Source organism: Gossypium hirsutum, chromosome D11 (assembly GCF_007990345.1).
Source record: "Gossypium hirsutum isolate 1008001.06 chromosome D11, Gossypium_hirsutum_v2.1, whole genome shotgun sequence".
In the NCBI taxonomy this organism is placed as follows: Eukaryota; Viridiplantae; Streptophyta; class Magnoliopsida; order Malvales; family Malvaceae; genus Gossypium; species Gossypium hirsutum.
In genome coordinates this window covers 34,965,219-34,991,197 of record NC_053447.1, presented here as the reverse complement: position 1 = coordinate 34,991,197, position 25,979 = coordinate 34,965,219, and the positions used below count along the sequence as shown (strand labels likewise).

Sequence of the window (25,979 nt, the reverse complement as noted above, 5' to 3'; positions counted from 1 at the left end):
ATCTCAACACTCGTTTAACTGCTTTCCAATGAGTGTCACTTGGAGAATTCATATATTGACTAAGTTTGTTAACATAAAACAAAAAAATCAGGACGTGTAATGCACATATACTGAAACATTCCAACTACACTTCGATACAAATGACCATCAGCAAATGGTGGACTACCATCTGAAGCAACCAATTTGGGAGTTCTTACCATGGGTGTAGGTGTGGCTACTACTCCTATCATTCCTGTTTTGTGGAGTATCTCTAAGATGTATTTTTTCTGATTAAGTAACAACCACCGAGGTGTGTATTGAACTTCAATACCTGAGAAAAAATTGAAGTCTTCCCATGTCTTTAAGAGAAAACTTATTGTGAAGTTGATGCACCATGTTGTCTATATCCTCACTTGAACTGCCTGTTATAACTTTGTCATCTACATAAGCCATAAGCAATAAGAAATTTCCTGAAGATGCTCGAATGAACAATGAAGGATTAGCTTCCGACGCATGAAAACCAAGTTGATCAACTAGATACTGTTTGAGAGTGTGAAACCATGCACGAAGAGCTTAGCATAGACCATACAAAGCTTTGTTCAATCTGCGAACAAGCTTTTGTCCATTGTTACCTGACACTTCAAATTCATGTGGCTGATCCATGTATATCTTCTCAGTCAAATCCCCATTGAGAAATGCATTATTGACATCAATTTGCCTTAATGACCACTCCTTCATGACAGAAATAGCAAGTACAGTCCAAATAGTTGTTGCTCTAACCACTGGACTGAAGGTGTCTCGAAAATCAAGTCCAGCATGCTGAGAAAACCCTTTAGCCGCCAGTCGTGCTTTATACCTTTTCCACAGTCCCATCAGCCTTCTTTTTCACCTTAAACAACCATTTGCAGTCGATGGCCCTTCGATTAATAAGAAGTGAACAAAGACTCTATGTGTTATTGTGAAGAAGAGCCTATAACTCACTATGCACTGCTGCTTTCCAACACTCATTGCACATTACTTCATGGATGTCAGCAAGAGTATCATTAGAAAAACAAGTTGCTTTGCTCAAGTATGCCTTGGGTTTAAAAATGCCAGCTTTGCTACGTGTAACCATAGCATGAGAGTTAAGTGGAATAGAAGGTTGATGATGTGGCTGGTTTGGCATATCAATACTAGACGTTTTAGATGTAGAGTTATCACAAAGAGAATGTGCTGGACTAGGTGAGCTGGACAAAGGGGTATCATTCAAGAAGTTGACTCGAGAAGTGGTTGAAACAACAGTTGTTAGATTAGCATGTGGTATATGGCTTGGGGATAAGACGAGCAGTTTAGAACTAGACTGTGGAGAAGGCATGGAGGGAACAGATTTTGAGCTGATGGTTTTAAATGGAAACACAGTTTCATGAAATGTGACATGACGAGAAATATACACTCTACCATCATTATCCCGACAACGATACCCTTTGTGTAATGGGGAGTATTCTAAAAACGTGCATGGGGTTTATCAAAACTGTAGCTTGTGGGTGCTGTAGGGTCTAAGATTGAGAAAGCACAAACAGCCAAAAACTCGAAGAGATGAATAACTTGGTTGAACCTGAAAATTTTTTTCATACTGTAAGATGTTGCCTAAGGGAAAAGAAGGCAACTTGTTTATCAAGTATACTGCACTGCTGAAGGCATCATTCCAGTAGGTTAAGGGCATAGATGCATGAGCCAGTATGGAAAGACCAGCTTCAACTATATGTCTGTGTTTGCATTCAACTAGTCCATTTTGGTCAGAAGTATACAGACATGTAAAACGATGTATGATCCATTGTTGAGATAAGTACAACTTCAACACTTGAAATTCTCCTCCCCTATCTGTTTGTAAAGCTTTAAGTTTGTAGCCAAGAGCTATTTCAGCTTGCCTATAAAACTGTGGGAAGACAATAAGCACCTCTGACTTTTTCTGCAAGAAATAAACCCAAGTGTATCCTGTATATGCATATGTGAAAGCAACATAATAACGAAAACCATTGGAAAAGACTAGAGCTGGTCCCCAAACATCAACAACCACCAGTTGAAATGGTGTAGTATACTCAGATAACGACTTATGAAATGTCAGCTTATGTTATTTTCCTAAATGACAAGCAACACAATTAAGAGATTCTGTATCTATACCAAATGGTATGTTACAATAGTTTTGAGCCTTTGTAAGTGTGGCATTACAGGGATGCCCTAACCTAGAATGCCATATACTTAAAGGAATTATTATATTAGCAGTAAAACACTGAGCTGAGCCAGAAGGCAAGATAGTTTTGGAAGAACCATTTAAGTGAAGTTTGTACGACCTATTATGCACCAAACCTCGAAGAAGGATCTCCCTGGTTTTCGGATCACGAACCTGACACTGTGTAGAAAAAACTCAAATATTACCTCATTATCTTTTGTAAACTTGGACACATATAAGAGGTTTTTGGTTATACCAGGTACAAACAACAGTGATCTCATGTATACTGGTCGTGAACGAGTAAGTAAAGACGATTGACCAATACACATAACCGGAAGTGCAGTACCATTACCAACATACACTTTACCTAGACCATTGTAGGAAGTACTTTCACCTAGTGAAATGGCTAAATTTGTGAGATGGTGTGTTGCGCCAGAGTCAAGATACCAAGCATTGTTACCAACTATTTCAGGGGTTGCAAGATAAGCCTAAAGTTGTGGGGCTACTAAAGTATATGCACTAACATGTTGCGGAGAACTAATAGTAAATAGATTAGTCTAGGTAGGAACTGGGGCAGGTGGAAAGAACCAACATGGTTGTGAACTTGAACAGCAAGAGGCGTCATGAGCATAGATGGTGGCACCCAGGATGCGATAGGAGATCCAATTTTGAACATACAGATATTCACTTGTGGGGAAGGAGGTGGTCTGTAGCCTGCACTCTTATAGGAGGCATGAAACCGATAGTAACATCGATCAAGAAGGTAACCTATTTTTCCACACAATTGACATTGAATACGTGATCCAGATGAGCGACCACGCTGACGACCTCGAGCAGCTGATGAGGGACGATAAGCTGGTGTAGGCGCACTGTTGACAGCAACATCTGCGGGTTGATGTGAGACTATATTAACTGAACTAGGAGCCTCAAGTATTGTAACTTGTTGTCGTGCTTCAACATCAAGAAGCATGGTAATGACACCCTGAACATTGTAGGGTATTTGACTTGCAGTGATAATCGTAATGATAGATTCATACTCATGCGACGGCCCAGTAAGAATTGTAGTAACATGTTCATGCTCACGAATAACTTCTCTACAACTAGCAAGATTATCACAGTAACCTTGATTTTCATTAAGAAATCTTTCATAGAAAGATCACCTTTGCACTGAGAGTGTAAAGCCCTTTTGTAAAACATCAACTGAGAGGTGGTTTTACTGTCATACAAATTAACAAGAGCATTCCAGATTTGAGCACTAGTATCCAGACCAATGAGATGTGGAAGAACCGTTTGACTCACCGACGGCAGGAGCCACGATGCAAGAGCACTATCTTGTTGTTCAAACCGAGTAAACTTAAGATTCTCTTGAGGAATCCCATTATCATCTGGAATTAATTAAGGAGGAGGTACAGTACGAGAGTCAAGAAAGTTTTGAAGCTTATACGTCTTGATCGTCAAAAGAACCTGTTGACGCCATAGCAAGTAATTATTATCATTAAGAAGAACACTGATTTTCTTGGTGAAAAAGAAACGACTGTCAACAACTCCATCAGTAAGATTAGAAGCCATCACTGGTGTAGTAGATTGAATAGCAGACAGACTAGAAGGAGGAGCCATGAAAAATACAAGGATTCAATGGAATAACTCTAGAAAGAAATGGACACCTGATACCATGTTAAACTATAACAAGAATGGAAAAAAATAACAGAAACCTTATTAATAAAGAAGAATACATTTTGTAGATTGATAGTCTGTACAGAGGCTGCTCATGCTTTTATATATCAAAGCATGCTATCTACAAATACCAAGTTAATAGATTAACTAACAGCTAACTAATAGCTAACAGATTAACTGACTTGTTAGTTACTCTAACAGTTGTGACCGAATCTTGAAAGTTACATTAACTTTCTAAAACTTCAATAATTTTCTTTCAAAACATATCTTATTCACGTATCAAACATTTTATAAACACCTGTCTAATGTATTATTAAAACTAATCTTGATAGTTGTTAAAAGTGTCTTTCAAAACGTTGAACATTTTTCAAGTTTATTAAAAGAGTCATGTTATTAAACTTTGCTTATTTCTTTACTAGAAACTTGATTTCTTGTTTAACATTTGCAGCGGAAAAATTGTTAGCTCATTTAATTTGAAAACGATCATTCAAATTTAGTTTACGAAAAATCATCTAATGTATAGTTTTAGCTTATTAAAACCATTAATGCCAACCAAAACCCAAAACATTAATAATGTCCAAAAATTGATAAACAATCCCAAATAAAAGTCCATAAAGTTTATGTAATAGTTCATTTTTCAGTGGTGTCAAAAATAGTAGTTTTAGGGTCACAAATCTAACGAGTTAGTCCGTAAATATTATTATTTAATATTTATGAGTCAAAAATAGTATTAAAATAAATTTTGATTTGATAATTTATGTTGTTTGAACTAAAGTTTAAGTGCAAGTGACTTGTTCCGAAAGTCAAGTGATTTTGGAAAATGAGGTATTGAGACCTCATTTCTATAAACCGAGCCCGTAAATAGTTATTAAAATATTTCCAAAGTGTTATTAGGGTTATATTAAAATTTGGTTCAAAAATTTTAACATTCTAATAGTAAATTTAGTAAAAAGAACTAAATCGTAAAAGTCACATAAGTTAATCATTATTAATTTATAAGGGATAAATGGGTTAAAATAACTTGTTGGATGGTTTTATTTGACAAATAAGCCATATTCATTTATGTTGGATGGTTTATTAATGGTTTAAGTATAAAAATTATAAGTTATGTTATAAGTTAATAATGTAAAAAGGTAATTAAAACAAAAACAAGACAAATGGCCATTTCATTATTTTTTTATTCACTTTCTTCAACCTTCATTCACCAAAAGCCATGGTTCAAGAACACCAAAGTTTCGGCCATGCTTAAAATCAATTACATGGTAGGTATTTTTATCTCATTTTTAATGATATTTATGTTTTTGAACTTGTATTAGCTTAATCTAGCTAGCCTAGGGGTAAATTTGTAGAACTGTTAAAGGTTTAGGGATTTTCCATGAATGATTTTGAGGTGCTTTTTATTTTAATGGATGAATTATTAAAGTTTATAGCTAGATATAAGTATTTTGTTAAGTGATTTTGAATGATAGGGATTAAATTGTTTAAATGGTAAAATTAAGGGAAACAGTTGTGAATTAATGATAAATATGAGCTATTATATGTTAGGTAAAAATCAGCTAGCATGATTTACGGTTAAAAATGGTGAAATTATAAGTTTCAAGTTTACGGGCTAAATTGCATAAAAGGTAAAGCTTGAGGGAAATTTCATAAATTTCCATCATTGAGGGTTATAAGCTAAACTAATTATTTTAAATGTTGGAACGAGAATAATTGAATAAAAATATTTATTTAGATCAAGAAACGAGCTAAGCGGATCAAAACCGAGGAAAAGCTAAGTGTTGGATTAGTCGTCGACTTCGTTTTTACAACTGTTTTTGTCGAGGTAAGTTTGTATAGAGATTAAATTTGCCATTTGATGTTCTGGATGAATTACTATGTATAATTACGTGAACTAGAATCTTGATTTGATAATTTATATTATGGATATTGTTGGAAGGGTAGTTGACTTAATGTTGTAATTTATAAATGTGAAATTCATGATGGTATACAAAAATGTTATAATGCGATTGAAATAAATGATTAGAAATGTAAAAGTCACGTTTGAACCTTGTGAATACTTAGGATACGAATGATATGTCATTAGAGTTATAAGATTTTGGGTGTTGGTCTTGAGTGTCCTACTGATGGCTAAGGTCCTACATTTGTTGCAGATACTCCACAACTCGTGTGAGCAACATCGTGTAGCTAACATTCCGACCCACAGCTCCTGTGAGCACTAATGGAAAGGAAATGTTACAGTTACATGAAAAGGCACACTATGTGTGAGCATTCTCGAGTATCCAATGTTATTCTATACGGTTCAACGGGTAAGTAAAGGTTAATGGAAAAACATGTATAAAAACTTATTGTTGGTAATGATCATATGAAATAGAAAGATAGGTATGTGTAAAGGAAATAAAAAGGAAGAGAATTTATCATGTGATGAATGATAGATGTATGGAATTCATTTCATAATATATGTTATGTTTCATAGATGTTATATTTTCAAATTATCTACTAATTATGTGGATTGTGATGAATAGGAAATATAATGTCTAAATGACTTAATGAGCATGATTGAAAAGGTATGTATATGAAATGAGTTATGTCATTAGGTTTATGAAATAGAAGTTTTAATATATATAAATGGTTTGAAAATGTAATTAATTGATTATGTGTTGGATGATTTACAAAATGAAATTCATTACATGTTATGTTCCCTTTTCACGTATAAACGTGTTCTTAATTATATCTACTAACCTTGTGAGGTGTTGTGGATAGGAAGGAAAAGTATCCTTAAGATCTCATGAACTATAAATGAATGAGTTAATCGTTTTATGTTATGTAAGTTTAACTTTCCTGTATATGAGCTTACCAAACACTAGTTGCTTACGTAATTACTTTGTCTGTTTTGTAGATCATCGGAAGCTCGAAAGATTGGAATCAACTTCTGAGTACGATCACACTATCCAATGATCCATTTTGGTAACTTTTAAATCTATTGAAATGACTATAAATGGAATGTATAGGTTGGTATGTTAAATTGGTATGTTTTGGGTTGTGCCAAGTTTTGGTATGCCTTAATACTTTTTTGTTAATGGTTGAGATGGTCTTTTCATATTAGGAAAGAAATGGTTGATTGATTTGTGTGTGGATGATTAAAGTATGAACAAAATGTTCCAATGAAATATGTGAGTCTGGTATGTATAAGGCTTAAATGTAATAAAGGTTGTGAATATGTTATTTGGCCAACTTGGTATGGTTATGTCTTTTGAGTATATGTTTGGTTGGACTTGTAATGGTTAGTAAGTACGTGTCTTATGGTCACTTTTGAATGATAAGTATATATTTGACATGAGATATGTTTATATGTGGTTGAAATGGTTGAAAGGTTGTGGTTGTAATGATGTATGTTTGGATTATATTGTAAGGTTGAGTTGGTATGAATTGAGGTGCCTTTGAGTGGCATATTGGTTAGAATTTATAGGTTGTTTAATTTGGTATATTTTGAGTGTGTTTAGAGAGTGTTATGGTCAACTAAATGCATATGTAAATGGTGCATTTTGTTGTGCAATGATAGGTATTGAAATGACTTGTTTTTATGGTCAAATTGTGGAGTAGATGGCCTGGGACACCTATCACACGACCTGGCTATACAGCTGTGTGTCACTTAATATTTCAAGTCAGTGAGTTACACGGTCTGCGACACGGCCGTGTCACCTAACTTAGTGAGTTGGTTTAAGACACGCGCTAGGACACGACCGTGTGTCTCTTTGTTCGAAATCCACATGGTTTGGACTATGTCACACGGCCGTGTGACCCTTGTTTTTAAAGTTTTCAACTTTTTCCCAAATTATCTTAATTCTTTCAAATTAGTCCCGAATTGTTTCTAAACTATTTTTAGGACCCCGAAGGCTCGGTTTAAGGCCCAAATGTATATGTTTGCTAAGTTTATGATGAGTTTTATGTAATTATCACTAAATGTCATTATTGTTCTGATTTTTTACGGTAATGCTTTGTAATCCTAATTCGACGTCGGAGATAGGTTATGGGTGTTACATTTTAATTTAAAATAAATTAAATCATCTTATAAGTATGATCAATCTGAGCTCTCAAATGTCGCTCAATCCTAAGTCTACGGATTAACTGAAATGTTAAAATAATTGAGTGAGCTAGAAACTTAGTGTGCGACTTGGCCCACAACTATAACAGATAGCAGAAAAATTAATGCACAGATACAACATAATAGAGCAGATACATATGACATGACATGTTTAGCGATGCAAAATGTCAAACAGAATAATATCTACCCCCATCCACTACACACCATCTCCATCCCACCCAACACACCAATTAGGGTAATTAATACCCATCCAACCCTACACACCAATTTAGGGGACTTGAGCCACTGAAAAATCATGCAGTCGAGCTACCAAAAAGACATAATTGCAGTTTAACTGTTAGAATTAGATATCGCGGGTGAACCGCCAGAAATACAGATCAAGGTCTACCAGATCTTCTTCATATCATATTTAGATCCCACCCCAATGCACATGCAACATCTCATCATATGCACAAATTTATTCAAACTATGCATGCTTTTTTATAAGCTTATTAGATCAAAGATGCGCTAATTAAGTATATGGTTTCACAAATCAGAATTGCGCACAATATCCGAGTCAGAGTTACGAAATAGAAACACGCTCACGCAAATACTGATATAGTAAAATTACAAGTTTGAAAAATCTATTATGCTCACAGAATGTTTGCATCTAACGTCATGTAACCTATTAGTTTTAACATATATCAAACATAATCACATAACCAATTATAGAGTTTTACAAATTGCATGTTCGACCCAACTTAACTTTTAAAAGGGGCCAACACGCCTTACTTGTCCAACCCGTGTGGCCTACATGGCTAGGCACACGACTAAGCACACACTCGTGTGGCTCACACAGCCAGACAAACGCCCTTGTGGCTTACACGGCCAAACACACACTCGTGTGGCTCCGACTGCCAATTTTAGTTTCATGTAGTTTCATAGAGTTTTCTCGAGTTTGAGTCACACACCTGATGATTTTCTGAATAGTGACACTACATCACACTTCAAATTCCTACATACGACATCCAAAACAAAGCCAATTAGCAACAATACACCAAAATCAAATCACTCATTTCGCCCCTACTCGATTTAGAGTATTCGGTCAAAGGAAACAACATTAGTCCCTAAGGCATACAGTCCTTACCCTTAATGTCAAGTTCACCTAAATACTCAATTCGTTAGATGAGAGTTATGCGACACTCGCTCTTCACCTAACAGAAACACAAAGACAATTAGACCAATCCCAACTTACCCACTCAAATAGACTACTTACCCCTGTGAAAACTGAAAGAATGAATCTACATCATTGAAAGAACGTACAAGCAATAGTTACCGAGATGTAACTGGCAATGACAAGGGATGACAAAAGAGATGTAAGAAGAAGAACACCAGCTTGCCAAATTTCATAGGGACTTATAACAACTCACTTAAAACAACATTTCATAATTTTAACATGAAATTTTACTATTTTCACAGATAAATCCCTAAACGCAATTTCATAAAAAATCACTTAACAAAACATGTTTATTTAACAACCAAAGTTAATAATTTATCAACTAACATCAAAACACATTAAAAAACATCCATGGCAAGTTCTTCAACTTTTAAAAATTTTGCAAATTAACCAGGTGCTAGCTAGACTAAGCTAAAATGAACTCAAAAACATAAAAATCACTAAAATCGGGCCTTAAATACATACCATGCAAGTGAAAACAATGCTTAGCAAAACCCTTGCTATTCTTCCATGGATGAATCAGTTATAAAGAAACAAATATGAGGAAGATGATGATTTTAGCCTATTTGATTTTAATTTTATTTACCATTTTACCTTTATTACTAATCAAAATTTTCAATAAAACATTGTCCATAACTACCCACTAACTCATTAAATGGTATAATTACTATCTTAGTCCATTACTTTGACATTTCATAGCCATTTGACCTTTTTAACTAATAGAACTCAACTTTTTCACATTTTACAAGTTAGTCATTTTTACCGAATTAACCATTTAAACATCAAAATTTCTCAATAAAACTTTAACACGACCTTAATAAAATCTCGTAGACATTAAATAAATAATAAATAATAATTCACTCACCGAAATTGTGGTCCCGAAACCACTATTTCTAACACTACTGAAAACGGATTGTTACACTATGCGAAAATGACATTCCATTTTGTTTGATAACCCTATCCGCCTTATAACCACTAACCCTAATTTCAACAAGAACCACAATCTCTAGGTCATTCTCTCTCAAAAACTCCTTAATAATCCTATGAAAGTTAGGGTGCCCCGTACCCTGACAGTTCCATACCATAATCCTTGAATTCATAAAAAAAGCATCAACAAAACTGATTTATGAAGCACATACCCGATCCTATATGGAATCATCCATACCAACCGTACCCCTTTCATCACTTTGGCCCAAATCCATCATTTCATCTGAATGCTACCCATTTCCCAACCGGTCAACACCAGTACCACTTGATTTTCCACCAATCAGACATTATTTTGACCCTCTGCCTCCATTCGCTTCACAATGCCCTAAACAACTTGCTGAATAGTAATTGAAAATTCTTGTTCGACAGATAAAATCGCTCCTTCACCTAAGCTGATTTTCAAGGCATATTTGGTTATTACTTTTTTTTCAATGAAAATGGGATAATAGAGGGTGGAATAAGATTTTTGAAATCCAGGTTGTTATTCTGGTTTCCTGTATTTTCAGAAAAAATGTTTGGGTTTTTGTTCTCCTTTAGGTTCACCACAGTATGCTTGTTTCTATTTAAGAACTTTTGATTCCCCTGAACCCAACGTATCTGACCCTTTTGTTAGCCTGCAGTGTGACAGCCTATCCTAGTTTCTCCAAGCCCATATTTTGTCTGCTTATGAATCCTTGTTTTGAAAAACATTGCGCTTTTCCTAACACCCTTTCCCTTACTTTAAAACCAATTGACCCATTTTCTGTCACTACTGCACTAGATTTTCCTCCATTCATTTTCCTCGAAACTTCCGCCTTGGATGCTGAAACCTGCTCCGTTTGTTTACCAAACATGAAGGGACCCAAAATCTCACCCCCATTCTCCTCCTCCCTTTCACCAAATTTGGCAAGTGAATTAAACTTTGACCCATTTGATTCTTGCCGAGAGAAAATCTCGTTTCCGGTGGTGCTCTGCCTTGACTACCTCTGTGGCGCCCTAAACCTCACCAGATAGTCTAACCCGAATTTCGAATATCACATTAGCCACTAAAATGACTTTCCATTAAAACACCAAAAACAGATTAATCAACCATGCACATCACACATATGCAAAATAAATCACATTAAAAATAAACCTATTTGCATGTTTTTCTAAACACATCATAAAAAATGAAGCAGAATAATTTAGGTTTTAGCTACTTGCAAACCCCCCATTGAAAACCTAATATTTCGCTACAACTTGGCGAGCACAGCTCGCGACCTACCCACGAACCTAGCTGACAATTTGTCCCAAACCCACTGGCGAGCATACCAAACACCTACCCTGCGATCCCTAAGACTGGCGACTGACCTGCGCTGGCAGACACCTTTACTTGGTGAACTCATGATTTTTGGCGAACTCCTTCAGGTGGCGAACTCTACACTATGGCGAGGCCCATGTTTTGGCGAACACTAGCATTGGCGAACACTAGCATTGGCGAATCCTCTTTTAAACCCTTGCGAGACCCACTCATGCGACCCCCAGCTCATACTACTCCTACATGGTTCGCAGGTTTTTATTTAACATATTATTATTACCTTTAATTGCATGCTTACTAGGTTATTTACTTGCTTCAACATACATAAAATGTAAAGGCCTACCTTAGTTCTCGGCGATCTCTCTTGGTTGCATAAGCTCATTAGTTTATCGAATTAATAACAATCAAGGTGTATAAATATTCAGTCATTCAAACACTCAACAAGCAATTATAAAAGTCCAAAATCCCTAAAACAAAACAGTCCGTGATGTTTGTTTACAATAAAGTCTAAGTCTAGTTCTAAACTCATAGGACAGTCCCACATTGCCTTCAACTCGTAGGTCATTTATGATGTCAAAGTTAATTTATTTTAGATTGAGTATATATATTTGAGATATACATTGAGTATATTATATCTGTGTTTTTGTCATATTTAGTTTATTTTCTTTTTAACTTTTACTTTTGATATCAATTTTTTTTGTTATTTCTGTGAAATAATTTGACGCAGCCTTTTTCTTAAAACATATGATGACTAGACTAATTTTTCATGCCATGAAATAAGTCAAAAGAAAGAAAATTTTATCTAACGTTGGTCTAGCTGTATTATATGCTATAGCACCTCATGTATAAAGATTTAGTGGTATGATATCAATTAAGCCATTTAACTCCAAAAATAACCAACTAAATCCATTGACTATTAAATTTAATGATTGTAAAATACCAATTAAATCCATTGACTATTAATTCGAATAGCCTGGTCACTAAAAGCTGATGAGTCAACTGATTGGTAACACAATCTCCTAAATGTACTAATTTCCTAACGGGACATTTTTTGTATAACTTGCTACATCAGCATAAAAATAAAAATTATTAAAATATAAAAATACCAGTAAAATTATTTAAAATAACTATTTTTAAATCATGTGATGCATGTAATTATGTTTATATTTTAATAAATTTATATAGAATATAAAATTTAAATTTAAAAACAGTGTAGATATAATTATAAAAATAATTTTTATATAATATTTTTAATTTTTTATATTTGAATTATTTTTTCAAAAATTTAAAAAACTCTCTAAATACATATCATAAACTAACTTTAGAAACAACATTGTTTTGAGGGATAGCCAAAAAACCTCGAATATAAACTTTATGGATATGAAAATTACAATATATATAATAAAATAACTAAATCTTTACAATAGTACTAGATAGTGCATTCACGCTTTGTGATGGGTTGATCATTTGTTTATGTCAAATTACAGAGTAAAAATTTGATGATTAAAATATACATTAAGTAAGACTTTCAAAATTGGACCAGTGGTCGAACCAATTAAGCCAATGGTCCATAGAGTTTGATTAATAAATCATAATTTTTTTAAAAAATTAGAAAACTGGTTCAGCCGGTGTTTTAGCTTAGTTCAACCCATCCATACCGATTTGTGGGTCAATCGATCTAATGCCTCTTTCCAAACCATTACCTTGACAGATTTTCGATTCAGTTCAAACAACCATGACTCGAAGTCTCTATACACTTCGTACATATTAGAATTTAGTCCCCTTACTTTTATTTTCAATAATTTAATCTCTCTAGTTTTTAGATTTAAAAAATTTCTTACAAATTTTATATAACCACGTAATGTTTTAATAAAAAAATTAACGATATTAACTATTTGAACTAATTAATAATATTATAAAAATATAAAGACTAAATTATATTAAAAATTAAATATCAAATTTAAACATAGAAGGATCAGAATTAAAATTTAACCATTTATTTATAATTCAAAAAGAAAATAGTCAATGGAGGAAGATTCTTTTATATAGAGTTATATTAAATAAAAAAAGAAGAACAAAATAGCATAATAAACTTACGTATCAAATATGAATGCTGGAAGGTGCTTTGCATTCCTTTTATATAAAGTACATGCATATGACAATTCTACCTTTTTCTAATGTTGAAAGGTCCAACTATAGAAAAGTAAACCAAATATTTGGTCTTAACATTTCTTCTCTAGAATTTTGGAAAAGTAAAGCATCCTCCCGTTGGAATATCAACACTGGAAAATAATTTAGTTTTACAAAATTAATTATTTTGATTTCATATTTTTTAGAATTCTTCTGATTTTAACTACAAATATATATTATCATAACCAAAGCTTCTAATAAAAATTAATATATCCCTTGTTTAATAGCAATTTGAAGAAACATTTTAGGAAACTAATCTTATGTGTCACGGTTACATATTCCTCATTTATCAATCTAAAACTCAAATTCGTGTAATTATGGAAACAATTTTCATTAGGATTCTTATTTAATAAAAAACAAATATTATGAAAATAAAATTCTCTAAATCACATAATGCTTGCAATGCATAATTATCATTTAAAATCAAAACTTACCAAATAAATTAATTTACATATTTAATAAAGAAGTTAATTGAGCACTTAATTAAAATAATATATAATTTCATTTTTAATAATAGATAATTTTAAATTAATATATTATTTTCATCTTCTTAACACACTAGGTTTGTAACATCTTATAACATTACCGATCACTTGACCCAAGCTATAATGTATTACAACTGTTAAACATTAATATCATTCAATAACTTAAACAATCAACCATTCCATATTACAATATAAATACAATTATCCAATTATATTCAATCAAAATCGAGCTGACTAAGCTCTTAAATAACTCAGGAACAAATCAAGACTAATCTGAAGTTTTTATGAAAAGATAGGTAAAAAGTGAACACAGGGGTCACACAGCCATGAGGCCAGGCCGTGTGACAAGGCTGAGACCGTGTGGTTCTATGACATGTTCGTGTTGCCTAGCCGTGTAACAGACTGATGTCGTGTAAATCATGGTCACACGACTGTGTCGCCAGGTCGTCTACTAGACTATGGCTGTGTGGATAAACTTGCACCTAACTTCAATAGACCACAAGGCCGTGCCCTCAACCGTGTATGTCACACGGTCGTGTGGTAGGCTGTGTCATAAACCATGCGTGCCTAAAATGCCTTCTAAATCAAGAAATCTCACCCTAGTTCACTTATACCACAAGCCATGCAATACACCAACCATTTAACCTAATCCAATGCACCAAAAAAATTTCCAAAATACACCATATAACATACAACCTAAGTACCTAACCAATGTGCCATCATTGGCACCACAATTCAAACATAAAACATTAACCATTCAAGCCTAAACAAGGCTAACATTTCATGCTTATACATTACCAAATTAACATTATTTATCAATTACATATACACAAATGAAGATCACCAAATGACCATATTTTTATGCATCAATTCTTCAAGCAAAATAACATTATAGGCACTAACCATGCTTACCAACAAAAGTCACAACCAACAACAATTTTAACTTACAAGTTTATAAACTTAGTTCAAATACCGAATGGTACCAAACATAAACAAATTACATATAAACATAAAATTTCAAAACCCTATTTACATGCCACTTATAACCGACCAAAATAAGTAAATAGCTACCAAAAAAGTTGACGGATGTGTGATCTCCAAAAGCAATCCAATTGACAGCTTGAGTCTGACAATCTCTAAGGAAGAAAAAAAACGAGGTAAGCTTATTTAAAGCTTAGTAAGTTTGTAGAAATTAAACATCACATACTTGTCATTTTAAGCATATAATTTGAGTTTAACATAAAACTAGATTTATATGCCTTGTTTCACATTTCCTAACATACCAAATGGTTAGAAATGTATATATAACATTAGCAAGATCTCAATATGCATGTTTCACATGCCAATTTACAACTCATAAGTATATAATCATTCATGCCATGAATTTCCTTTCTAAACTTTTCATTAGCTGTTTTGTCCGAAGAGCTATAGTAAATTAACTTTGGATACATGAGGAAATAATGCTTACACAAGCTGACAATTGAGATACTAACCATTACACGATGTTGCTTATACAAGTTGACGAGAATTTGCAACAAATGATAGATTCCAGTCATCGGTATGGTATCCACCACCGATACATAGTACCTAAAAACATATTACCAACACAGAGTGCCTGAAAGCTGTAATCATCGGCACCTAGTGTCTAGAACACCCTAATGACATATCATTTGTATCCTAATCATTCACTAAGCTCACACGGGCCTTAACTTGTATTCCATAATCTTTTCATGTTTATAACATTATACCATGATCAATTTGATCACATACATTCCAGAAAATAACATGATTCAACTCAAACATGTACAATTGCCATACTTTACAATTCAAACCTTTATTTCCACTTTCAAACTTACCTCAATTAACCATGCTCACTTTACACCTATACATATACACATATATAATTAGAATTCAAACCATCAATAAGCATAACAATTCTAATACAAACTTACCTAAACAAAATAGCAACAGACACCACACCGAGGACTACTTGATAACTTTTCATTCCCAGTGGTTATCGACCGGTTGATCAGTTTCTTGATTTATATATAATAATTTAGCCCAATTAATCAATTCAATACCTTAAAAATATCTAAATTCATGTATTTGACTCTTTAATGAAATTTTACATTATTATCTTGAATTTTTACCTGTTATTCAATTTAGTCTGTAAACCGAAACTTACACATTTATCACAATTAAACTAAAACCATGTTGGAAAATCGGGTTTGGAAATTACAGCGAAAAATAAATTTAGGGAAAAACCATATTTTTAATTTTTTTTCCAAAATAAAAACTTGGTTGCGATATTTAAAGTAATAAACGCTTCGACCAAGTAGTCTTCTCCGCTATCCTCAAGCTCACATCTACTGAGTGTAGGCTCGCTTCGAATCAAAAAAATTTTCACAAAAATTACCAGTGGGGTAATTTCTTAATTTTTCTAAAATTTTGGGGCAAGTTGTAATCAGAATAATATCTCTAGAAATTTTCTGAAATAAATTCTTCAGAGAGTTTTCTCTTTAAAATTTTCTCTTGAATTCAAGTGTGTGAAAAATAATGACTCAATGCCCTCTTTATATAGGAAGAGTTTAGAGAGTTCAACTATAATTAAACTTAATCACTTTAATACTTAATTAATATAATATTAAATTTAATATTAAATATTATTAAATTAATAGAATATTTATCTACAAGATAAACACTAAATTAAATTTAATATTAAGATAATCACTTTAATATCAAATTAACAAAACACTATTAAGATAAGTATTAAATTTAATTAAATATTAAATCTATTAAAATATTATTATTTTTGAAATAGTTAATTTAAAATTATATTCTCTGGTAGAGTACTAGTAGGAGTGTAATTCTTCCACTACTCAACCACCAAAGACCTACTACCGCTGACAATTTTTCGGCCATCTAAATGCCACTGTCGCGGCCATTGGCACCCCGAGCTAGATTGGTTTTTGCCGGTTCAGTACGAGCCAGTGACGACCTGACCAGTTCGATCCAGCCACTAGTTGGACTGTCGGTCTGGTTTCACATACCAGGCCTAGTTCAACTAGTTTTGGCAATTAGTCTCGGTTTTGGGCTCCCAAACCCAATTTACGATCTCAAGCCTTTTTTTCAAGATCAATTACCCATTGGGTCAATTGTCTGGCTTGAAAATTAATTTCCAGAAATATCATATTAATTTTAATTATTTTGATTAATTTAAATTTACTTTATCAAAATTAAATTTTCCAAAAATCACTTAGATTTTCTAAATTAATTTTTCAAGAAAATTCTTTAATCAAATTATCTAGTTGAACAATTCTTACGACTACCCAATTTAATTCCACATCGAATAAATCGACTCAATTAAATTATTTCCAAACTCGTAGAATTTTCTCCTGATTTAAATGCAATCCAATGGAGCTTTTGTTGAGCTAGCGGATGGATCGATCGAACATATACAATTAGGCTCTAGTAATTGCAATTATGTCTAGAAACATCGTTCCGATAATTCATAATTACTTAATCATGGAGTCAGTCCACAAGAAGAACAATGATTGAAAACTCCTTATTGTATACTCTTTACGAAAGCAATTCATCAATCTGTTTTGTCGAATGACCTTGTTATGGGTGTGTTACCCTCATATGATATCCTTGATTCTTTTGAGTTAAATCCATTCACTCAATACAATTCTATTTTATCCCATTGTCACCATTGTGTCTTTTTAATAATTAATATGATCACTATTAACAAATGACTGTGATAAATTGCTCTTTCGAGAATAAGCAACCCATGGTCATGTTACATATTTATCAATCCACACAATACCAATGAGAGGATACCGTTAACTCTTTAATCGAGCTATGAATTCCATTGTTGCTAGTAAAGCCATGCCATACACAAATCATGTACCCAATATAACAACTATGGGCTCGATCATCTTTAAAGCATAAGCCTCCACTTATATCAAAGCATATGAGTTACATATGCATGGTAAATGACTAACTCAGGATTTAGGTAAATCACATCACGAACATCACAAGTGAATTAATTCACAAACATATTCAGAATCAATATGTCTTGGGTCTAGTCCAATGTATCATTCTTTCAATTAATACATCTATGTCTCTACCCGAGGAGTCAACTGCTCCGATAGCCAAGACTAGTCATCTCCTCAATTGGAATTGTAAAAAAATAATAATCCTTAAAAACATTTGAATCAAATTCTCACTTTGATTCTTTTACTAGATTACAGACTCATTTAGATTATCTACTAAAGTAAGTTCCCTTTCTCGCAATGTAAACGTTCTTACAATGCCACTTATCATCAATTTGAGCTTAGACAATCAATGAGCTAATACTTGTTTGTCACAGTTTTGCTATTCATGCAGAATATGAAAGGTAGAAATACAAAAGACATAATGTGAAATGTAAAATTAACTTTATTTTATTTATTCATTGTTCAAATAAATAAAAAAATAGTTACATGTTTACTACATGGACACATTTCCCAACAATCTCCCACTTGCCTTAGTGAAGTGAATGTGTCATGTTTTGCATTCTCATATCCGTGATGTGTTTGTTGAAAATTTTAGTAACAATAATCTTAGTAATGGATCTGTAAAGTTATCTTCAGAAGCTACTTTCATCATATCTACAATTCCTTCGAATACAGCCTCTAATATCAAGTGATGCTTTCGATCAATGTGTTTCGTCCTCTTGTGACTTCTCATTTCCTTGGTATTAGCTATTGCAGCAATGTTATCACAATAAAATATTATAGTTTTTTCCATACCAGAAATAAATTCAAGATTGGTTAAGAACTTTTGAAGCCATATTACTTCATTCAATGTCTCAGAAGCAGCCGCATACTCGACCTCCATAGAAGAGTCAGTAGTACAAGTTTGTTTTACACTGCTCCATGACCTAGGATGATTACATTTCCCGATGTCAATTTCCTCAAACCTTTATAGTTTGGAAGTTTAAGTTTGTGTATCCAATAGGTAAGGTCTCCTATAATACACAATATATAATCTCTGGTTCTTTTAAGATTCCTTAATATATGCTTGACAACTTACCAATGCCTAAGACTAGGACTCGCCTGAGATTGACTAACCACTCCTACTGTGAAATATATATCTGGACATGTGCAAAGCATCGCATACATAAGACTTCCAACTGTCGAAACATATGGAACCTTACTCATATGCTCTATTTTTTTGCTATCTTAAGACAATCATCTAAAGAAAGATAAAAACCTGATGCAGTTGGCTGAATGTCTAGCTTCACATTAGTCATTACAAACTGTTCCAGTACCTTATCGATGTATAAAGCTTGTGATATAACTATTGTTTTATTCTTTTGATCCTTAAGGATTCAAATTCCAAGAATATAACTAGCTTTACCCAAGTCCTTCATGCTAAACTATTGAGCTAACCACAATTTAATTGATAACAGTTCTCCTATATTGTTTCTGATACATATAATATCACCGACATACAAAAGAGGAAGACCACCTTTTTGTCTTTATATGCTTATAAACATAAGGTTCATCAACGTTTTGCTCAAATCCAAAAGTCTTGATCATTTGATCAAGTATTTTATTCCATTAGCGGGACACCTACTTAAGCCCATAAATAGATATTAGCAGTTTGCAAACTTTTTGCTCATTTCCTTTGACAACATAGCCAGTGGGTTGAGCCATATAAATGGTCTCATCAAGATAGCCATTCAAGAATGTTGTCTTGACATCTATTTGCCAAATCTCGTAATCGAGAGCAACGACAATGGATGAGAGTATGCGGATAGACTTCAGCATGGCTACTAGGGAGAAGGTCTCATCGTAATCGATGTTTTTTTTCTGTATGTAGCCTTTCTATACAAGTCTAACTTTGTATGTTTCCACATTCCCTTCCACATTTCTCTTCTTCTTGTAGATCCACTTACACCCTATGGGTTTAATCCCAAATGGCAAGTCTACAAGTTCCCATACCGTATTGGATTTCATAGAATCTATCTCGGTATCCATGGCTTATTTCTAAAGCTTGAAATCAACATCTTGTATAGCCTCCTCGTAAGTGAGTGGATCATCATCCTCATGATTGACTTTCGTATTATAAATACTACCATCATAAATGAAGAAGTCCAGTTTCTTAGATACTCTCCCATTATGACGGATTCCTCTATGTTGTTGATTGTTTGTAAGTCTTTCTACAATGTTCTCGAGAATTGAACTGGGTGATTGTTCTACAACTCTCGAAAGTTCCTCAAGTATAACTTTACTTTGAGACTGAAAGTTATCCATGTAGCTTTCGAGGAAAATAGCATGAGTAGAAACTTTGATCGTATTATCTTTCGAATTGTAGAATAATTCACCCTTTGCTCCTTTCGGATATCCTACAAAAATGTACAATTCTGTCCATGCATCTAATTTGTTTGCATCATTATCCAAACTGTGTGCTAGACAACCCCATATTATAAAGTGATTTAGAGCGAGTTTCTTTCCATGCCACAGTTCATAAGGTGTCTTACAAGCAGACTTGGTTGGCATATCATTCAGAATATAGCAAGCCATTTGTATCGTATATCCTCAAAAGTATGTACGAAGTTGTAAATAGCTTAATATTGAATGAACCATGTTAAGTAAGGTTCTATTCCTTCTCTCAGCTATGCCATTTTTTTTGTGGAGTGCCTGACGTAGTCAACTGGGATAAAATCTCATTCTTTACGAAGCATCCTAAGAACTTGTCGACAAGTATTCCTCATAATGGTCAGACGGAAGATTCTTTATGGATAAACCTAATTATTTTTCCTCTTCCCACGAAACTCTCGAAATTCATTAAAGGTTTTGCTTTTGTAGTGCATTAGATACACATATCCATGTTGAGAATAGTCATTGATGAAATTCACGTAATAATCTTAACTTCCTCAGGTACTGATGCTCATGGGACCACATACGTTAGCATGCACAAGTTCTAAAGGTTGGTTGGCCATTGTACATTTCGCATTAAAAGACCTCTTAGTTATTTTACCTTTCAGGTAAGATTCACATTGTGGAAGACTAACTTCCTTAAGCATACTTAAGGGACCATCTTTCACGAGTCTAGTGATTTTTTCTTGGTTAATGTGAAAAAGTCTTAAGTGCCATAGGTACTTTACTAGAGTGAAAAGTTTAAAGTTTTTTATTCACTATTTCAGTTGGAAGCATCCAATAGTTATTTCATTTGATAAAATAAAATTTTTTTTCCATTCATCCATTACAAATTAAAGAACAATTTCTATGAATAACAATCTTTTTATGGAATGTCACGGTATAACCGTCATAAAATAAACAGGATACAAAAATTAAATTCCTCTTAAAATGAGGTATATAAAATACGTTCTTTAAAATAATCTTCCTAAAATTATCAAAATGTAAAATAACTTCTTCCACTATTTCGGCTAAAATATTACTCCCATCTCCGGTTTGCAACGAGAGGCTCATATCATGCAGACTTCTCGTTTTGCTGAACCCTTGTAAAGAAACACACACATGTTTAGTGTCTCCAGAATCAATAACCCAATTTTTAATTGGTTCTTCCATTAAGCAATCTTCAACCATAAAAAGTTTCATACCTTTGCCATTTTCGGCTAGGTAATCCAAATACTCATTGTAGTTTGATCTGAAATGCTCTTTTTTGTTGTAGAAAAAACATTTAACCTTTTTAGGATCTTTTGACTTCTTAGCCTTCTTCCTATCCACACTAGGTGGAACCGAAGACTTAGTCGGTTTCTTCTTTCCCTTAGCTTTCTGTTTCCCCCTTAGAGGATGAGGGGGCCCACAGCTAAGTTTGCCTCAGGTTTCTCCTGAACTGGCTTACCATCATTCAGCATTAACTCATAGGATTGTAATTCCTTTATAAGCTGAGTCAAGGTAAGCGTCTTGTTTCCCAAGTTGTAAGCGGCTCGAAAACCAGCAAACTCTTTAGTTAATTATTTGAATATTATTTCAATCTAAGTGTTCATGTCTAGTTCAGCCCCATTGTCCTCTGTTTTCGCAAAGAATTTCATAAGCTTAAGCATATGCTCTTTGACCGGAGTGTCAAGTTTCTGCTGAGAGTTCAACAAATTTGTAATAGTGGATTGCCAAGCCAATGCGACTTGGCCTTTGAGTAAATCTTCCAAATTTGTTATGATCGCTTTGGCAGTACAAAAGTTCTCGTGTTGCTTTGCAACACACTACTCATGCTCGCTAACATATAACATCGAGCAATCGAGTCAAAATCTCTCCAGTGATTTCTCGCTTTGGGTTGAGCTTTAGGAGGGCACGTTTCATCAAGAACGAATTTGTGTTTTTCACAACTGAGAACTATTAGTAAGTTCCATTTTCATTCTCGAAAGTTGTCCCCATTTAATTTATTTTTAGTTAGAATGCTAATAAGAGGAGTATGAGACATATTTGAGCTAAAAAAATTTCACTAATTACTATCTTTGTATTAAAAAAATATTTTCATTTCAGCGACATATCAAGAATGCAATATGATGTGTTGTCCTATACTAAAACTTTGAAAAAATAATTTTTCGTTGCTACAATCATTCTCACACCCATTAATCATGTTGCCTTGGGGTCCCATGATTAACTAGCACAAACATAGATTTCATATTAGTTCGTGAATCTTAATTCTTAAGACTTCATATGAACCAACGATCGTTTAACGTTTGATCATCATCTCTAGCTTAAATATAATTTCTTGGGAAACTATTTAATAATAGACGATCTTGAGTGTGTAACCATTGACTCAACACCCATCATGAACATGCTTTCATTTTTGAGTCATCTTGGGACAATATCTTTAAGAGTCATGCATGACTAGTTGTCCTTAAAAGGAGATCTCATCCAGTGAACCCACATGATAAAATTTACCTTGGTGCAGCCATGGTAGGAACTAGCTCGAAACTTTATCATGCTATCACTTAGGGACCATCAATGGAGGCCATAAGTCTTGTTCAATGACCTTTTCTCACGCAATATTTTAAAAACATACAAGATTTTTATCCCAAATTTTAAGAATGATCATACAATAGTCCTAGTGGCGTTCTTACCTAATCTACATGGCATGCTTCCAATATATGCATGGCATGCTATGACAATTTTATAATATTCATTCACAATAATCAATCAATCATAATAAAAAAAACCAATTTTGATTTTCCACAGTTTTTCTTTTAAAGGAAAAACCAGAGAAGTGAATGTGAATCGTGCACCAGGTAGGGTCTGATGAAAGGGAGGTGAGTCAAATTTAACTGCTTAAAACTCAACTCTTTCCTAGCCAAAGCCAATCTTATACATGCACATTCTCATTACCACACTTCTTACAACAATCGAATAACCTAAACAAGTGAATGAAACAATACAACACATGTATTTTCTCATGACCACACTTCTTATTCTTTAATCGATCAACTGTGGATCATCTCATATATATATATATCACAATTATAACATTACATAATATAAATATTATAAACAATTATAAAATAGATATATAAGGAGATAGATAATTAAAATAAATTTTCCAACCAATGTTTCCATGGTTAAATTTCTAGAAAATGAATGAAAAAAATAAAATTAAATAGTTTTTTGCCACAAGGCATTTCTTAGGTCTTCTATCTCCATCGCACCATATTCTCCTCGTCATGTACTCCTCTAAAAAAAATTACATTTAAATCCAATGTTTGTTTCTAGCTCACAAGAATTCTATGAATTTTAAAAAATAGTCCTACGTCTATTTCCTAAGAATCATAACCTCGACAATAAAAAATAATTATATAACAAATATATAATATCACATCCATTCCGATATATAACTCAAAACATGCATAAGATCTAAAGAATGTCACTTTCTATGTAATCAACTCATTCAAGAAGAAGAGAAATATATTTTGATTTTTTTATACTTATAGATACAACACAACCTGACTCTGATACCAATTGTTGAAAAATCGAGTTTGAAAAACGCAACGGAAAATAAATTTAAGGAAAAAACCAGAGTTTTAATTTTTTTTTTCAAAATAAGAACTTGGTTGTGATATCTACAGTAATAAACACTTAATCAAAACTGTACATTTTTTATTTGTCTAGGATGAACACTTCGACCGAGCAGTCTTCTCCGTTATCTTCAAGCTCACATCTACCGTGTGTGGGCTTGTAACAGCCCAAACCTTGCCTAAACGTTATGGTCGAATTTGGGAGTGTCACGAAGGGTTTTGAAACTGATGATACTTTAATAAAACGTCCAAGTTTAATAAAATGTATTCATTTATATATTTATTACTGACTGTTACATGTTATCATTTAAGTTTAACCAAATCATTTCGCAATAGAAGTTTAAAAACCCGTTTAAATCAAAACCACGCTCGTGTTTAAAAAAAACATTTGTTCGCATAAAATCGATATTTTGTCGAATCGTCGCAGTTTAGAAATCATAACGCAACCAAACCAAAAATTTAAGTCAAACAGTCCAAAAAGATCGGAGAGTCCAAAAATTACAAAACTCTCACGAAAGCCAGAATTTCAGTGAAAACCATTAAATTATAATAATGAAAACAGTTTCCCATCAAGTGGTCACCGCTGAGCCTCCGTCACACCGACCAGCCTATGCCTGTGGATTACCTGAACAGAACAGACCAACAGATGTGAGTTTTTGTAAACTCAATGTGTAACCCAATAGAAATATTCATGTAACATACACAATATTTCATATACAATCAGATACAGATTCGAACCTAAGCCCATAAAAAATACAGATATCAGAGTTAGATTAACACAACAGATATATCGAATCCTACCTAATCTTCTACACACCATCTTCGACCATCCCATCACACCATATCGGGTTAAAAACACCCACCTATCCCTACACACCATATAGTGTCGGTGCGACACATAACAGGTAATATGCAGTCAAGCTACCAGAATATAGGCGAAAGGTCGTCGTACAGATCACTTCATCCATATATACAAATCCTACCCCAAACACAGATACATAATACATATGCTAAAATAACAGAATAAACATGTTTAACATGCTCGTATATAGAAAAATACATACTTAACAGTACAGTCAAAGATACATATCAATTTCCTACTCAAATCAGTCTATAAGAGTATCAGATCACATAAAATAAGGTTTGGTTAGCCCTTACCGACCCTACAGTAGGCCCACAGTCGATTAGAATGACTCGTGTGACCCTAGGGAAAATTTCAAAATTTTGGGCCCACACGCCCAGAATGGCCTTGCTCGTGTGGCCTACAAGCCCAACCTGGCCTAACCCGTGTGGCCCATACTCACACCATCACACGGTCGTGTCAAGCGCACGACCACACCATCGTCAATCACACGATTGTGTCTCGCACACGGTCGAGCACACGCCCATATGGCATCGATAGTGCCTATTTTCGACTTTTATCGATCCTTAATTTTTCATGTTTAGGGTACACACCTGGTTTGATTTTGACGTGTAAACAAACTCGAGCCCACCAGAACCTACAAATGACATTACATGCTCGTTACTTACCCAACTTCACGAACAAACCCAACTACGATTTTGTAGGAGAAGAATTTCGTTCCCCACAATTCGCTGCCAAACAACCGAGAATCACAATATTGAAAGGACCAAAATTGGTATAGAACAGTTAAAACAGTTACCCCAAATTCGAACAAAACTCACTACCCTCACTTACCAAACACATGAAGAGTTCAAAAATCGTATCACCGCGATTTTGGAAGAACAATTTTGACAAAACAAAGAAAAAAAAAGAAATTTTGGATGGAAAGAAATCACAGAGAACAAAAACGTCAGAAATTGGAAGAGGGAGAAATTT

At 33.6% G+C, this 25,979-nt stretch overlaps 1 long non-coding RNA gene across 1 annotated transcript; it reads right to left on the bottom strand.

Moving 5' to 3' along the window:
• Positions 1-8,467: 8,467 nt before the first annotated feature.
• LOC121223081 (uncharacterized) lies at positions 8,468-11,707 on the bottom strand. The gene is made up of 2 exons (XR_005920455.1): positions 11,497-11,707; positions 8,468-8,958 (listed from the first exon to the last, which is right to left on the bottom strand). It is a non-coding gene; the product is annotated as an uncharacterized lncRNA (long non-coding RNA).
• Positions 11,708-25,979: the final 14,272 nt, after the last annotated feature.